Here is a 17,017-nt window from a genome sequence, read left to right as displayed (position 1 = left end):
GTCATCTGGACGCATAGCAGGGAAACCGGGCCTCAAAGCACGCTAAGGCGTCATCTAGCAAGGCCCCATATATACAAATGACACCTGCTGAAATTCCCTTTTCTTTGCAACTGTTAAAGATACAGGAGCCCTGTCCTCCTTTTCAAACGGTCATCCTAGCTGATGGGAGTTGAAGCCCAAAACATCTGGAGTGCACCAGGTTGCCATAAGCCAATGGGTCAAGCAGGAGTCCACAGCACCACTTCTGGGATCTGCTAGTCAGTTGGGAACAGAACCATTGCAAAGCACTTATGAGATACTACTTGCAGAAATCACAAAAAGAAAATTTATTTCCTTAAGTATCTTATTTGGAAGAAAGAAATCACAATAGAGTCCTTAATTATGACTGGCATGTCATTTTCTTTTTAATTTGAAAATGTTAAGGATGCTAAGATATTTTTGAAAGTATGGGAAGTAAAATAACAATTGACACCTAAGAGCCATCCTCATCTTATCTGTAGCTGCGGGGCAGTAGCAACAGAGAAATATTTTGCAGCCACATAAGGATAAAGGCTTAGTCAAAAGTGAAATGTGTCTTCTGGGGAAAACTGACCTTATGCTATAGAAGTGTGAACCTGAAATTCAAAGGCAGGCAGCTCTTTAAAGAGGAACTACAAATTTCATGCAAGTGTTGAGACAGACAGATCTCCAAAGAGGAATAAGTGCATGTTTTTCAGGTGAGGGTCAAACTCTACTATCCCCACTTCACTCGTCAAGTCACACATGTACATCTGGTGAATCATAAACAGCAGGGAGCTCTCTTGCTTCAGGAGGGCCATCCGATTGTTTATCCCACCACCACCTTCAGCCACACCAGTGTGTGGTGGTGGTGTTTGTTTGAGCATATTATGAACTGCTTGTTTTAATATTAAAATTAACTTCAATAGGGGAGGGGAAGTTGATTTATGATTGACACAAATGTTGGCCAATTAGCAAAATAATTGGATCAGACCAAGGTACATCTAGTCCAGCATTCTGTTCACACAGTGGCCAACCAGCTGTTGACCTGGAACCCACAAGAAGAACATGAGTGCAACAGCACCTTCCTACCCATGTTCCCCAGAAACTGATGTATATAAGCATACTTTCTCTGCTACTGGAGGTAGCACATAGCTATGAAGACTGGTAGTCATTGATAACCTTCTCTACCAGGAATTTGTCTAGCCCCCTTTTAAAGCCATCTAAATTGGCTTTATATAGAGAGAGCTCCATCAGATGAGTGTTTTATTGCATGCTCATTAGTGGGCACTCTTGTTTTTTCCATGACATTGCCTGCCTCCTGTGTGCCTCCTGTCCCTTCTAGCCTTCTTCATGCGACAAAAAACAAAACAAAACACCCCATTAAGTCCAACTTATTTTCTGTCCTTCCTTGCGCCGCAACCCCCCACCCCCGAAAAAGTCCAGTTGCTGCTCTCTCCTGCCAGACTGAATGGGCCTTGTTACTTCCTGTTTTCAGGAAGCAATGTCAGAGTGACGACAGAGAAGCGACAGGAGCCGCCCATTTCTACCTAGATGTGATGGGGCTTGGAGTCACCTGTACAATGATCACTACTAATCATCATGTTTGGAAGTGTTATTTCCCACCCTACAAAATTTTTCATTTGTTAGTATACTGGAAAGGGAGTTTCATACATCTTTTAACAAAATCCTTTGTTAAATTTTAGCTACATTCCATTTTTCAGCACAATTCATAGTTAGTCAGAAACCTACACTGCAAGGTTATAAATGTGGTCTGAATGCACGTCATCAGTAAAATGTCTGAGTCCTTTATGAACTAGACGGTTTTCTTCTTTTCACTGTTAACTGCCAATTTTCAAGATAAACCTGTTAAGCCAGGTTCACAGCTCCTTTGCAATACAGATTTACCAATGAGCAATATACCCCTTTACTTTTCTAGAGAAACTGTGGTCATTTCATAGCCCTTTTGGTTTCTATTAAGCAGACATAACGTGAAGAAACTCTATCTTGAGTTTATCATATGTTACTCGAAAAAAGGAAGCTTTGCCTATAGCTGGATTTTCCAACTGTAAATTACAACCATTTACAAGAGAATTGTGATCTGAAGCAAATAACAATTTATATTGGTTGATGCAAAATAGAACTTTATATTAATGCCTGACAACTCTATTATATAAAGACAGCAGAATGTCCAACAGTGGAATACGTTGACTCAGCCTTTCTCAACCTGGGGAGCTCCAGATGTGTTGGACTACAACTCCCAGAATGCCCCAGCCAGCTGGCTGGGGCATTCTGGGAGATGCAGTCCAACACATCTGGAGCACCCCAGGTTGAGAACCACTGCGTTAACTGAAAAAAACCCACCAGATAAGCTTCCTTAACATAAAATGTTTAGGTCTGGAGGAAAGACAGGATACCAGTGTAATAAATAAATAAATAAATAAATATATAAACAAGCATAATAACACTTTTGTACAGATTTACTTTGAAGTAATTAACAGTAATTTCAATGCAACTTCTTTCAAGTAGACAGGCACAATTAGGGCTTTTAAGTTATTAAGGAATTGTTATTGAACAATCCAGCAAGCAAGTACATAATATGCCATGAGAAAATGCACCTATATAGAGGTTAAGATATTGGGAAGAAGTGTAAGATCATATTAGATTTACCGTCAACTACCATTCCTTGTTAGAAGGAAAGCCCCTCTTTAATTGTTTATTTTTCATACCAGAATTAAAAGGACACTAAAAATAAACAAACATATGCTCTTAAAACACACAGCCTTTCAGTTTCATATTGCCTGTCACCAATCACCAAACTAAAGTTGACAATATCGATTCAAGCTTGCAGTATAATCACAACCTCTGTCCACCCTCCTGCTTGTCTGATCCTCAAATACACCCAAGCAGACCATAATGCAGAGAAAGGCTTGACTAACTTTGCATACCCACTAGGGCTTTTATTTCATGCTTGCGTTGTATTCAGGCACAGTGAATTTACTTTGCACAGCCCAACATCTGGACTGCCCCCTCCTACACACCTTTCTATCTGAAATGCTGGGGCAGGCGTATGTACAAATCCCTGCCAGATAGTTGTCTATAATCCTCTTTCAATAAACTTGTGTGAAGCCTGAATCAGTGTTAAGATTTCTCTCTCACACACACATACAGACACAACCATATTACAAAATTCTTTTTAAACCGTGGTTCTTTTACAAGCAATTTTACAGCACTGTGTCAGGAGGGTGCCAAATGTTGGGGGGTGACCTGAATGTTCCACAGGGCATACGCAAGATCACTCCCCCCCCCACCCCCATATACCAGAGACTAACAGGATTGCAGTCAGTCGGTGGTGCAGTTATGCATTTTTGGATTCCGTACTTAATGATCTTACAGTGGTGATGGGGTCCTTCTTTAGATGGTAATATGCATTACTTTACTTACTTCAAAACATGGTAAGCCTGATTTGCTGTGTTTGGGGGTGTTCCTGCTCAGAGGACTTCTGCCTCAGAGTCCTCTCCTGACAGCTCCATTGGCCACAGTATACTCACATGCAAATAGGGTTGCATAGAGTAAATAATGAATATGGAATATGAATTGATTGAAGCAAAAGAAGGCAAGCTTAGAATGAAGCACACATCTTTGCTCTCTATGATGCAGTTGTTTGCAGGCATTTTATGCAACGCTTCTCTCAGTGTATCTGTGGCCATAGCTAGACCTAAGGTTTATCCCTGGATCGTCCAGGGGTCAAACCTGTTCATCTAGGTGACACACAGGGGATCCAGTGCTCAGGCAGGGGCGAACCCTGGATGATCCCAGGATAAACCTTAGGTCTAGCTGTGGCCCCAGAGATACTAGTGGATAGAGAGTTTTTTCAGGAAAACTACCGACTTTTCCCACCTGTATTTTAACAGGTGTCCATTTTTGTGTCCTCTTTAAGCTAAGATTCTGAGACGTCATCAATATTCAGAAAAATCTGGATTTCTCTTCCCTTCTCCTACTCTCACAAGTGCACTGTAGGATATGGATGATTATGTCCAGCCCTGGCCTAAGAGTTATTCTGCAGTTCTTAGGTTTCCCCTCCAGTGGATCCTTGGAAAATATATCCAGTACTATTCTGATTTCATAGTTCCTAACACTACTTTTAATGAACCCGTCAGCTCGATGCTTAACATATGACTGGACAAACCTAAAGGAGGAAGCCATCTATAGTCTAGGGTGTCAGATATTTTATAGCACATTTTCTAGTCACTGTTTGTTGTTTATCTGCAAACATCTCATTCAGACTTTAATAAGACCATGCTGGATTTATAATATTTCCGCGTAAAGAATGTTGCAATATATGTTGCCTTTCCTTACACAAATGAGAAGTATGAAAAAAAGCTTGGAAATGCTAGGAGACTACAGCAATACACACATTTTCACCAACACTGCATGTAGCATTTCCAATATACTAGCATCCACTGCTTTAAAATGTAACCTCTATAGTCTTTAACATTGTTAGAATTAACTGAAAACAAACAGCATATAGCTTGCTATGTAAATGGAAGGAAGAAGAGAATGAGCTAATACTGCAATCCTATAAACACTTACCTGGGAGTAAGCTCCATTGAACATAATAGAATTTACCTCCGAGTACAGGATGTGGCCAGAGTTATGAAGCTTCCCATTGCCAGTTTACATAATATTTTAATGCTTAAAACAAGCAATGTGAACAAAATTGCTAATTTTACAAATATGCTTTAAAAAAAAAAGGTTGCATATGTATTTTAAAAAATTATGTACTGGGGTAATCCAAATTCTGTTCCAGGAAAAGCAAATTCTAAAACATGCATGATGTATTGGAACTTTTATCTACTATAGCAGAGGAAACTAGTCCGCATAAAGTATTATTTTTTATTAAAAAAAACTTCCTGGATTATGCAAATAAAGTTTTTAATGCACATATTTACTTATTTATTATTTTAATTTATTATTTTTCTATTAGTAATGGGGAACAGCTCAAAGATCTATGTAGTGCACTAAAGCCCTGTTCCATGCAAATCTATCTACCTATCTACATCTCACAGCTCCTTAGAATTACACAAAGCATTACTCCCAGTGACTGGCTTTGCACATCACACTAAGGCACGGTGGGTTGTTATTGTGGGTGGCTGCAGAGTGGCTTAGCATGACGTCCAAACCTGGAGTGGTTTTCCCACTGTGGGTAGTTTTGTGCAAACAAGCCACCCTAAAAGACCATGGCTTGTAGTGAGGTTGTTTAAGGTGGCTTTTTCTCAGGGTGGCGGAGGCCTTAGCTAGACCTAAGGTTTATCCCGGGATCGTCCAGGGTCACCCTGTTCATGTAAATGACACACAGGATATCCCGGGAGCAGGCAGTGGCAGGGCCATTTTTCTGTTGGTTGTTGGCACTGGCTAGAGAGCCGCCTGGCAAGAAAGGCAAAAACTCTGCAGGATCTACACTACTGATTTAAAGTGCTTTAAAGTGCTTTATAAGAGTTTTGACAACCGTTGGAGTCCGGGACACACTCCATTTTCAAAACTGTTATAAAGCGCTTTAAAGCAGTAGTGTAGATCCGGCCTCAGCTGCTCCTTGTGATCTCACTAGTACTGCTGCTATTCTCCCTCATCCTTTCTCAGTCTCAGAATGAACTTTTTTTTGGTAGGCATCTTGAAGAAAAGAGACAGCAGAGTATTCCAAATCCATTTGCAAGGGTTTTTTGTTTTTGGTCCTCTGCAAGTGCGCAGGAGTGAATGCCTGCTGCTAAGAATTTTGTGCAATTTCCCTCTCTGTTTTACTGCTCTCTGCCAGAGAGCTTCAGCTATGGGGTGGTATATAAATGCAATAAATAAATAAATAAATTTTGCACAATTTCCCCCTCTTCTATTGCTCTGCCTTGAAATTTACAATATATACTGCTCTGTGACTCTCATGTACATTTGACAGCTAGCCATGGAGACCAGTGGAGGAAAGGGGGGAGTCAAAAGCGTTTGGTGATGGCATTAGGGGCAGGTGTTCTTACTGCAGTGTAAAGTAACATGAAACAGCCTTTTAAAAAATGGTGTTCTCTAGCAGAAATAGAAAATGAAATTAACAAGGATATTGACAAAAGAAGGATATCGGTATGTTTAGCTGAACAGCAGACAGGCTTATTCAAGAGTGCAAGACCATGAACAAAGAAGAAGCCTGCCAGTGCATTTCCACATTCATAAGGGCTCAAAAAATCATTTTCTTTTTAAATTCTGATGGTTGGGGCAGGAGAAGATTCCCTCATCCACCAACAACCCCAGCAGACCAATTGCAGAAAGGGTGCTGACACAGGGAACAAGGAAACAAGGATTTCTGTCACAAAGGCTCCTGGGATATGTGCCAGCAGCACCCTAGAGGATTGAGAAAAAAACAAGCAATTGTCTGTTGGGAGTGAGGGACAAGCCACCCTCCCACTGTGACATCTCCTCAGGGTGGTTTAGTGTGACATGCGGACTCATCCATTTGTAGTTTTAAATGCCAGGAACGTTTTAAAAATAATACAGCTTTTTCACCCAACACCAAATTCTGTTATTGTTTTATTGACTGACTGCATTTCTATACTAGCTTTCTGAAGCCAACCAAGATGGTGCAATCACAAAATTGTGGAATGCATTCATGGCATGTACAAAAAAGATCATACAAGAATGTTTATATTTCACTGATGAGAATGTGCTTTCAGGAAAGTAGCATTATCTGCTGGATAGGATTTCTGACCAGACATCTGAGCAGTAAAGCAAACAGAACAAGAAAACAATTTGGGTTCTTGCTTCTAAGTGGCTACTCCTAGGCTTTGGAACTCCCTGCTGAGGGAGGCAAGGTCAGTTGCCTCTCTACTGTCCTTCCATTGGCAGGCAAAGATATTTTTATTCAAGCAGGCCTTTCACAGGTAAGCTGCTCTGTTAGATTTGGTACTGTTTTATTCTTTAATTGTGTGTTTTAAATGTATTTTTTATTATTGTTTCAATTATTTTTTTATTTTAAATGCTGTCTTTTATTGTTGTTGGCTGCCTTGGGTACCATTTCTTGGTAGAAAGGTGGGTTATAAAATAAATAAGGAAATAAAGAAATAGGATTGGTCTCAATACATTTTTTTATCTAAAAGATGCTATGCCCATGGTTCTAATGTCAGGTTCCATATCCTATCTGTGATTAGGAATACAACTGGAAGAAGCCTAAAACATCCTTCCCCAATCTGGTGCCTTCCAGATGCTTTTGGCTACAATTTCCATCAGCCCCAACCAGTTCAAAACAATTGGGGAAGCCTGCCCCAAGAAACCAGAGCTGGCTTAATTAAGTAATCTTTGGGTTAACATAATTTCAACCTCACTGTCTAAAGAAGCAAGCAAAAGACAAGATAGTACAAACATTGCCACTGAAACAATCATTCTTAAATTGTGTGTCTGCCCATGGTACATGCTGTGTAATGATATACTGGCATAGGTTTGCTACACCCCGTTCTAAACAACTGGTGTAGAAAAGGAGGGGGGAACTTCTTTTTTTAAGAAAGAGCAAGTAAAATAAGAAACTCAACATTGCTTGTTACATGAAAGTTCAATGGCTTTCTTGATTTACATTCTAACATTTAAACTTTAAGATGATTATGATTTCACACAACATACCTAAACTTTAAAGAGATTTGGATTATCACATTTAGAAATTAGGAGTGTAATCCTATGCCTGTTTAGTCATACAACTCCCTGCATCCTCCAGCCAGCCACACTGTCTTGAGAGATGCTGGGAGTTGTAGGATTTTTTTTTTTTTGTCTAAACGAGCATAGGATTGCACTCTAAACTGCACAATGCACACAGTAATTGCTGCTAGTATTTAAGTTGCTTCTTAATTTGCAAATGAAGCTCACATACACTGACATAGGAAGTGAAGAGAACAGACCTGTAAACATAAAGAGGAACTTGAATTTTTCAGAGAATGATAATTTACCAGCTGTAAAACTGGGAAGACAGTCCCCCAGTTAAAGAATGAACAACTATGCAATATTAAAATATGTTGGCAAGACTTTATGAATAGATTTTTCAACCAAACCACTGACTTTTCCAGCCTATATTTTTCCATGTCCCTCCCCCGCACCCATTTCACTCCCAACATGCTGAAAGATTCATATGGATATATGAATAGAATTGCTATATGGAAATTGACCAAACATTTAAAATCCATGGATAAATGAAAACAAACCTTTCCCAGTTTCACAAACAAACCTCAGTCTGTATAAAACACCTTATCATATCATTTAAACTTTAAATTTTAAAGCAAAATAAATGTCACTCAGTAATTCTCCATCTGACTTACGGAGTAAGAGGAAAATAGCCACAGCTGTTACAAAAATCTTTCAAAAGATTATCTTTGGAGACAATTAAAGTACCGTAAAGTGGCAACAATAATTGCCACTTATTATTTCTCTGGCTAAATAATTGTCTTAATTATCAATTGATATGACAAAGCAAGTTGTGGCGTCTTCCAATATTACTAAATAGTATGCATTCATAATATCACACTTCAAGTGTTCACTTCATATATATTATTTCAATATTCACTTCATATATATTATTTCAATAATCCTTATAATAGCAATGTATGGTAGGTCCGTATTATTTACAAAAAGCTGAACTAAGGAAATAGCAGCTTTCCTAAGGCCAACTCTAGTGAGATGGAGGTTGGAATGAGATTGGAACTGAGGTCTTCCCGGCTCATAGCTGACACCATAAGTAATATGAACTTACACTTTTGAAGAATAATGATATGGCAATGAAGTGCCACCTGAAGAATAATATGAGTCAGGAAGAGATTGGTGCTAGTTAACCGACTAACGAGAATAAATCAGATAAGAGGGTATGCCACACATTAGGAACCCACAAAACAAAAGAAGGGGGGAGATGCATCAGGCTGGTGAAGATTTGAGGAGCTTTGAATGAGCTTCCCAGCCCAACCTTGCTTGAAAATGTTCCACTAACCTAAATGAACTTAAAATGAGGTTGTACTAAGAGAATGATGATTCTAATGTGTCAGTCAGTGAAACATTTTATTGCATCAGCCAAAGATGACCACAATTCTATCTCAGGGCAGAAGTTTATATATAAAAAATAAAATCTCTCTTTCCATCATCTTTGGTTTCAATAACTTTAGCAAGCAAGTCTGTTTCACCCCTTTACACACACAGAAATGAAATGTATAGTCACACAAGGCTCTAAGCAGCCTAAGCAGTCTATTTGTGTGCACGTTGTTGACGTGGAACAAAAAGTGCAAAGGTCCATTTTTGTGTTGATTATAACACCTATATTCCAGTCAGTTCAAGAAGCTCTATGTAAAAGTACTCATAGTAGATCATTTCCCTTCTCCTTCTCACTGCAAAATCATTACAAACATGTGAAAAGCAAAGACATGTTTTAATATCATTAAAAGAGCCTTTGAGGAAATGAAAAATTGTGATGAGTCTGGAAGAGGCCTGATGGGTGAGAAGCAAAACCCAGAGCCTTCTTGCTTATAGTTTTCAAAATTAGAGATATAGGCAACAAGTGTCTGGAAAGCAAGTATGTGCCTATACATTTAAATGCATAACTTCTGAATTGATAAGTGCCTGGACACCCTTTCCATTGATTCTAGATATATGTGGGCTAAGTGGATTTACACTCAAAGTAAAGCAAATACATTATGCACCTTTGTGAAGGCACTTTATTACTATTTTACATTTTACATTCTGAAAAAAATATCCCAAGGCTAAACCTTGGTGAGCCCTCATTTTAATTAAACACTGAATATCCTTCTTTCCCCTGCCACCAACTGAAGTCACCCAGTGACAATGTCAAGTGAATATTATTTCTGGTGCAGCACCAATAATACATATGCATGCTTAAAAGAGCAGTTCGTATCTCAAACCTTTTCATTCTGTGCATAAGTATCCACAGCAGATCACCTTCCTCAGTATTGTCACTGCAAGATCATTCACCCTCAGACACATGCAGTTACTCCTGGTGTAGTTATTCCTTCTAGTTGCAAGTAACACTAAAATGAAGGGGAATGAATGTGACTACATTCACTACAGATTCCTTGGAGATACTTCAAGTTATCCAATGCATCACAAAGATTTTAATCACTAGACTCTATTATTCAAGTTTGCTCATTACATGCAGATGTACATATTGGAAGGTCTACATAAAGATTTCAATATGCCAAGTGTAATCCTAAAAAATGCTGGAGACAACGAGTCAGTGTGATGTAGTGGTTAGAATAGGGGGAGGCAAACTGGTGCCTTCAAGATGTTTTAAACTATAATTCCCAACAGCCCCAGTCAGCATGGCCAATAGTCAGGGATTGTGGGAGTTCTTGTTTAAAACATCTAGAGGGTTGTCTTTGGAAAGCTCGAGTTTAAATTTTCATTCAGCCAGAAAGCTGACTGGGTAGCCATTGGTCAATCATATCACTCACCCTAAACTACTTCAAAGAGCAGTTGCGAAGATAAACATGGAAAATATATCTGCTACCTGAACACCTTAGAGGAGGGGTGGGAGGGGTTAAATGGAACATAGGTAAAACAAACAAGTCCCATACTAAGATTTTAACCTTGCTTTATTTTTGCCTAGAATATACAATCCATATCTAACAAGCATTACTGTAAATTTCTTTTAGGAAGGGCAGAAAGATATTCTGTTAAAAATTAAATTACTCCACAAAAAGAATCTATGCTTACTCTAAAGGTTAGCAATCCCTTTTTTCCATGAGGTTATTATGGATAAAGGATTGAACCATGTGGTCTGGATTGTGCTTATTGAAGAGACCCAAGGAGTAAATGTTTTACCAGCAGGGCTTTTAGTAACAGCAATGATATGGCATGCTAATAGTGAATTAACAGCAACTAGGAAATTCTACAATTGCATAATATTACACATGCAAGTCGACAGCATCCTTCATTAATAAAAGGAAAACCCACTATTGAATAACCTTAGCGATATTACTTTATTGAAAGGTAACTTGGGCTGCAATCTCATTCCCTCATACCTGGGATTAACTCTAGCTGAACACAATGGGGTTTACGTCTGAGTAGAACTGAACAGGAAGGATTGCACTGAAAAGAAACCTTTGATATTCTAATCTTGCAACTGTGCATAGAGCAACTGAAGAGGAAGGAAAATGAAGTATTCAAACAACATTGATACATTTTACTAAAGACATGAATTCATTAAGTATCAATGCAATTTAGAAATTACATATCTTCTCTTAAGTGTTTTTGGGTGGTACAGAAATTAATAAAATAAATAAATAAATAAATAAATAAAACAACTATTCCTCCCAAAAGACTTTATTTTGAGGAAACACAACGTGTTTCAGAATACACATATATGGACATAGTATATGGCCTACAGAACACTCTCTCTAGCCTCTAGCCTGAAGTCCAGTACATTTTTAATATTTACTTGGCAGGTGAAATCCCTTATATTGCAATTCCCATTACAGTTAGCTTAGATTCTCCCACAAAGTTCATATATGTCCATGGGAATCTCCACAAAACATTTGGGAATCTAGTAATAATAACACACACACAGAGAGGTGTCCTCCTGCTTCTGTCCCAACCAAAACAGCTGAGAAAAAACACAAGCTATGTACCAAAACCAAAAGAAGTCTAAAAACTCAAGATGTCTCTATTTCACAGAATTCTTTCTCCTGTGCTGTGTTACTCTGATTTTTAAATGCACAATGAACATTTTTTAAGATACGTAGAACAGGCCTTCGGCATTTTACCAATCACTGGCCCCAGAAACACACAAAAGAAGCTTGCTTCTCCGCTAGGTATTAATTCTCAACATGAGAATTGTTGGAACTCAAATCCATCTGGAAGTCAAAGCCTTGAGAGTGAAATTCCAAGACAGCTAGGCACAATCTGCACATGGTAAAAAACAACAACCCTCTGCTTAACTACTTGACATATTCTAACGCTGAATGTTGACACTGGGAGAGATTCTGGGCCTAGCCTCTGGGTGAGCACAGCAATACTCTCCTCAACCAGAGGTTAATTTCTAAGAAGAGAGCTCTAGAAGCTTAGATCTGTCTGGGATCAGAACTTTTGCAGGGGGTGGGATGGGATGACAATGGAGCAATTGCCACGGATCTCATACATGAAGGAGACCACATCAACATTGACAAATGTTACTTCCCACTGAAAAATAATGATATTGATGTTAAGGTGCAGTGAGAAGGAAGAAGGGGGCTTAAATGAACATTCAACTCTTAGACCTCTCCTTTTGACTGGCAAATCCTGCCTCTAATCCCAGATGACTTTGGTTCACCTGCAGTAAATCTAGTAGTGTAGAAATGCACTCTGCAAATGCTTCTAGCTCTGTCACTCTAGGATTACTTCACTTGTTTCAAGGCTGAAACTCTGGCATTGAAAAGATAACATAAACGTTTAAACCATGGGAGACACCTTGTTGAAGTGTTATCTGTCCCAGCAGAAGAGACACATTCAGTGACACTGAAGAGACACACTCAAATGGGAATTCCATCTTTTTTACTTTCCAGTTTGAAATGGAATTTTCTTTTCTTTACGACTCCACACATGGAGAACTGGTCCCCCCCCCCCACCCTTTGCTCTACTGGTGTCAATTGTAAACTGTTGCCACCTTTTCTCCCTGGCAGGGCTCCTATGCCTTTAACAGCTGTATTATGACAGACCACCATATAGTGGGTGAGGCTGTTCCTGGAACGGAAAGGAAGTGATTGTGGGGGTGGGGAAGAGGAAGTCTTCACCAGTTGAGTATCAGCCTTTGACACAACTTTATGATGGCACAGGAGCTTTGCTAGAAAGAAAGGGGGCTATTTCATTTCTCTGATGCACCATTTAGAGAAGGCCATGTGTGATTCTTTCCAAGTCCTAACAGTTTTCCCATACATGAGTAGAGTCTTGTTCGCGTATACAGGAATGAGGAAGTAGAAAGAGCTGTTGAACACACGCAAACACAGACACACACACGCACACACAGCAAGGCAGAAACAGAAAATGCAGAACTCAGCATCCAAAGTGTAATTCCACAGAAATCCAGCCCAAATAACCGAAATCTAAAAGTGTGTCATGCCGAATCTGGAAATTTTCACACCTGAGATTAAAATCGACTAATCCACCCACAGTCCCGCCCGCAAATTAGTTCGTAATGCAACTTTGTAAAATCCGCACTGCCTCCCCCCCCAAAAAAAAACTCCCAAAAATGAAACGAGGGGGTCTTACTTGTGGCACCTAAACGACTTTCAGGTTTACTGTGGCAGAAGCTTTCGTGAACTAGAGCCCACTCTTCCAGGTATTGTCCACGGGAAGCTTCTGCGAGGCTTCAAGAGGGCCACCACTAGACTCAGCTTCGGATTGGTTGGAACAGACCAACAAAGCGAGAGCCCTTCAGAAACGAAGGCGAAAAGACCCGTCCCCGAATCTCTCCCGCCTTCATAACATTCCCGCGTGGCTCCAAGAGCGCGCGCGAGGCTCTCCCTTGAGCCGCTGCTCAGGGAAACGTGTCGTGTGAACGCGGTGCTCCCCGCCCCTCCCGGGCTCACCTCAGGTATTCCTTGTGTCCCCTTGATACGAAGCACGCCTCGCCGAGGATGGGAAGAGGAAGCCGGGTCGCTACGAGAAAGTGACAGGAGCAGTAAAAATAATAATAAAAAAAAAGACCCAGCAGGAAAAGGAGAAGGACTCGCCGTCAGTAAAGCGCCATGTCAACACAGCGGCTCGAAAGAGGCTAGTCGCCCTCAGCACCAGCAGGAGGAGGAACTGAATTGGCCGCGAGGCTCTGGAAGCCTCTCGCGCTGTCACTTGTCAAGGCTCTGCGCGACTTTGTTGCTCTCCTGCAGCAGCGGCGCGCGTCCGCACACACACACGTGCACGCGCTTGCGAGTAACTCCCGCCTCTCTTCCCTCCACACGCTTCACGCCCCCTCCCTCTCACTTCCTAGCTGGAAATTCCCACTGACGTTGTGAGAGCGGCGGGGAAGAAAAGAAACAGCCGCTTGAGGGAGAGGAGGCGGCAGCGCTGACGGCGGCCCCAGTGGGGCCAGGCCGTGCCCCAAATGCGCAGCGTCCTCTCCAGCCCTTCGGCGTCTTTCTTCCTCGGAAGCTCGTCGTCACGGCCTTCAGTTATTCAGGAAGGGTTTGTGCCCCCACCCCCGCACAGCCTTCCTGGGGTGCCTTCCAGATGTTTTGGACTGCAACTTCCATCAGCCCCAGCCAAGCTAGCCGGTGGTCAGGAATGCTGGGAGTTGTAGTCCAAATCCAGCGGGGGGGGGCACTGGGGTGCGGAAGGGGTGCTCTAGTAATTAGGTGTATGTATGAATAACGGCCAAAAAAATTAAACGCGGGGGGGGGTCCCACAAAAAAGAAAAGAAATGTATTTTATTTCACATTCGCCACTGTATTTATATTTATTAAACAAAAAACCCTACTCTTTACAAAACAACGTTAAGGCTGCAGTTTTCAACCACACACCAAAAAGCAGGGAAATTTATTTATTTATTTATTACATTTTTATACCGCCCAATAGCCGAAGCTCTCTGGGCGGTTCAGAAAAATTAAAACCATCATAAAACAACCAACAAGTTAAAAATACAAATACAAAATACAATATAAAAAGCACAACCAGGATAAAACCACGCAAACTCCCAAATTGGGAGTTAAGGCTCATAGGCCTATAACGTCACATCCTTCCTAAGGAGGCAGAAAGTACCAGTGAAATTCTCATTCTCCCAAAGCAGATAAACCATGAGGACCGGACGGAGAATATGATATGCAGAGGTGACTGGGGTTGTGGAAAACTGATGAAAAACTACTTAGGGCCACCTACTTCTTTTTTTTATTTAAAGCATCCCTTCCCCAACCTGGTGCCCTCCAAAGGTGTTGGAGTACAGATGTTGGGTTGCAACACCCATCAGCTCTGGCCAACAGCCTATGGTGAGGGATGGTGGGAACTGCAGTCTAGCAAAATCTGGAGGGCTGCACTTTGCCCAACCTAGATTTACAGAAAGCAATCTCGACACCCCCAAACATGCACACTTAGACTGCAATCACACAGATGGACACACACATACAGGCTGCAGTCCTATGCACTCTTTCCTGTGAGTAAGCCCCACTGAGCACAGAGAGTCTTATCTGAAGCTCTCTAGGCAGTTTGTAAAGATTAAAAACCTTTGTACATATAGAAAATGTTTACATATAAACAGATAGCGCTCTAACACACATACCTAAGCAATTATAAATCATCAACAATAAGAAACAACAACTATCATGTTGCCAAGTTTCATCACTTTATCTGTAAAAATGAGGAAGCTGTAAGCATTTTGGTGCAGCAAAAGTATGTTCAACCAACTCAGCACAAGCTGATTTGTTGGACAGAGCATGCTGGAGAAGAGCTGTCCTGCCCTCCTCTTCCATCAGCAAGCACATGCCCCCAACAAAGGACATGGCACAAGAACAGCAATGCACAGGGCAGAAGAGCGCTTTAATCCCGGTTGGAGGAAATAAGCCGGAACTTCCCCACTCTAGGAAAACATACAAAATGGAGGAGAAGAGGTGGGGTGACTGCTGGACAGGCATGGCCTGCAGAACTGCAAACCAGGTATGATGAGAGTGCAATAAAATGCTGGTGTGATGGAGCTCAATAAGTGTAGTAAATGGGTAGATTCATGCCAAGAAATGCGCTCAGTCAGATATTGCGGATTGCATTTATTATTAAGGGCTTTATTTACAGGAAGCTGGCAGATTGCACTTGCAGGCCAGAGTAGTATTGGCAAGGAACTAATCCTGGTGCTTCACTAGTTCCTATTCCTTTCAGAGGCATACCAGATGTTTAGGACAAAGCCTTTATTCTTTGCCTGTGAGCTCCCAGCTGCTGTTGCATGCAGAATATCAGGCTATTGACCTTGATCTGATGCTCCAAGGCAGTGAGATCAGAGCATCCTTTAGCACTTGCTGCGGTTCAAGCAGAGCCCACTACTGGAACCTGCCCTGAGATCCCTCCCCCCTGACCTGCACTGGGCTGCTATTTTAATTTCCCACAATGCCCTGGAACAATGCATTATGGGAAATTACAATGGCACCTCCCAGACTCCCGCTGGGAACGACCGAGCACTGACAGGACCGCTACTGCTGCAGTTGCCCACTGCATGCTAAGGGGAAGAAACATCAATCTGCACTACTTAGGCTGTGATCCTATATATACACTTACCTTTCTGAATTGGGAGGGACTTCTGAGTAGACATTTTTAGGATTTTATTTATTATCAGCCTTTATATGCCACCCGGTAACATTGTTTTGTTAAAGCACTTCTGAGCCTTTCTCCCACTTTTGCTGTGCATCTGTGAAAGATAATAATGATTTAATCTGTTTTTGGATCTGTGCTTGAAACTGTGGTGGTTTTTGCTTTTGTTTTAAACTGATTGAGAGCCATTCAGAAGTGTGGATTTTGAACCACACTTCAACTTTACTTCATTTTTTGCATCACCTATAAATGATTCTATCTAGAATGTATTTTTAGTCCCCCACCCACAATGTTTTCCATAGAGCTGGGGAATGCTCCCCACCACCACAACACACATTTTAACCTCTCCTCTCTATATGGAAGTGTCTCTTTTGATCACTGTTGATAGGCATGGCAGGGTTCCTTTACCTTCCTCTACTTCTCTTCTTCCATGGCTGTAATGGATGTTTTCATCACCAGTACCCCTTTGAAGAAACTGACAAAGTTTGGATAAAGGTTGGGAGTTTCTCTTTCCCCAATCCTTCAAAAACAAGTTTATTTTCAACTCAAATACTAGTAATAGTTTATAATAATAAAAGAGGGTGGCTGTGTGTGGCTGTCTGTGGCCTTAGCTAGACCGGGCGAAATCCCAGGGCAATCCACATGACACACAGGGGATCCCGGTATCAGGGAGGGATGATCCCTCCTTTGCCCTGGGATCTCGGCCTACACTTTAGGTTCGCTTTTTCCACAGTCTCAAGCTGAG

General features: G+C 41.1%; 1 protein-coding gene across 1 annotated transcript in view; it reads right to left on the bottom strand.

The window, feature by feature from the left end:
- Positions 1-13,763, bottom strand: part of NFKB1 (nuclear factor kappa B subunit 1) — a 76,683-nt gene extending 62,920 nt beyond the window's left edge. Inside the window, exon 1 of the mRNA XM_063135920.1 lies at positions 13,578-13,763. The gene's annotated coding sequence lies outside the window, so the exon portion shown is untranslated. The remainder of the gene's footprint in view (positions 1-13,577) is intronic.
- Between the last annotated feature and the right edge of the window lie 3,254 nt (positions 13,764-17,017).

The sequence above is a fragment of the Elgaria multicarinata genome, chromosome 10 (genome assembly GCF_023053635.1).
Source record: "Elgaria multicarinata webbii isolate HBS135686 ecotype San Diego chromosome 10, rElgMul1.1.pri, whole genome shotgun sequence".
Classification (NCBI taxonomy): domain Eukaryota; kingdom Metazoa; phylum Chordata; class Lepidosauria; order Squamata; family Anguidae; genus Elgaria; species Elgaria multicarinata.
This window is presented reverse-complemented; position numbering and strand designations above follow the sequence as displayed.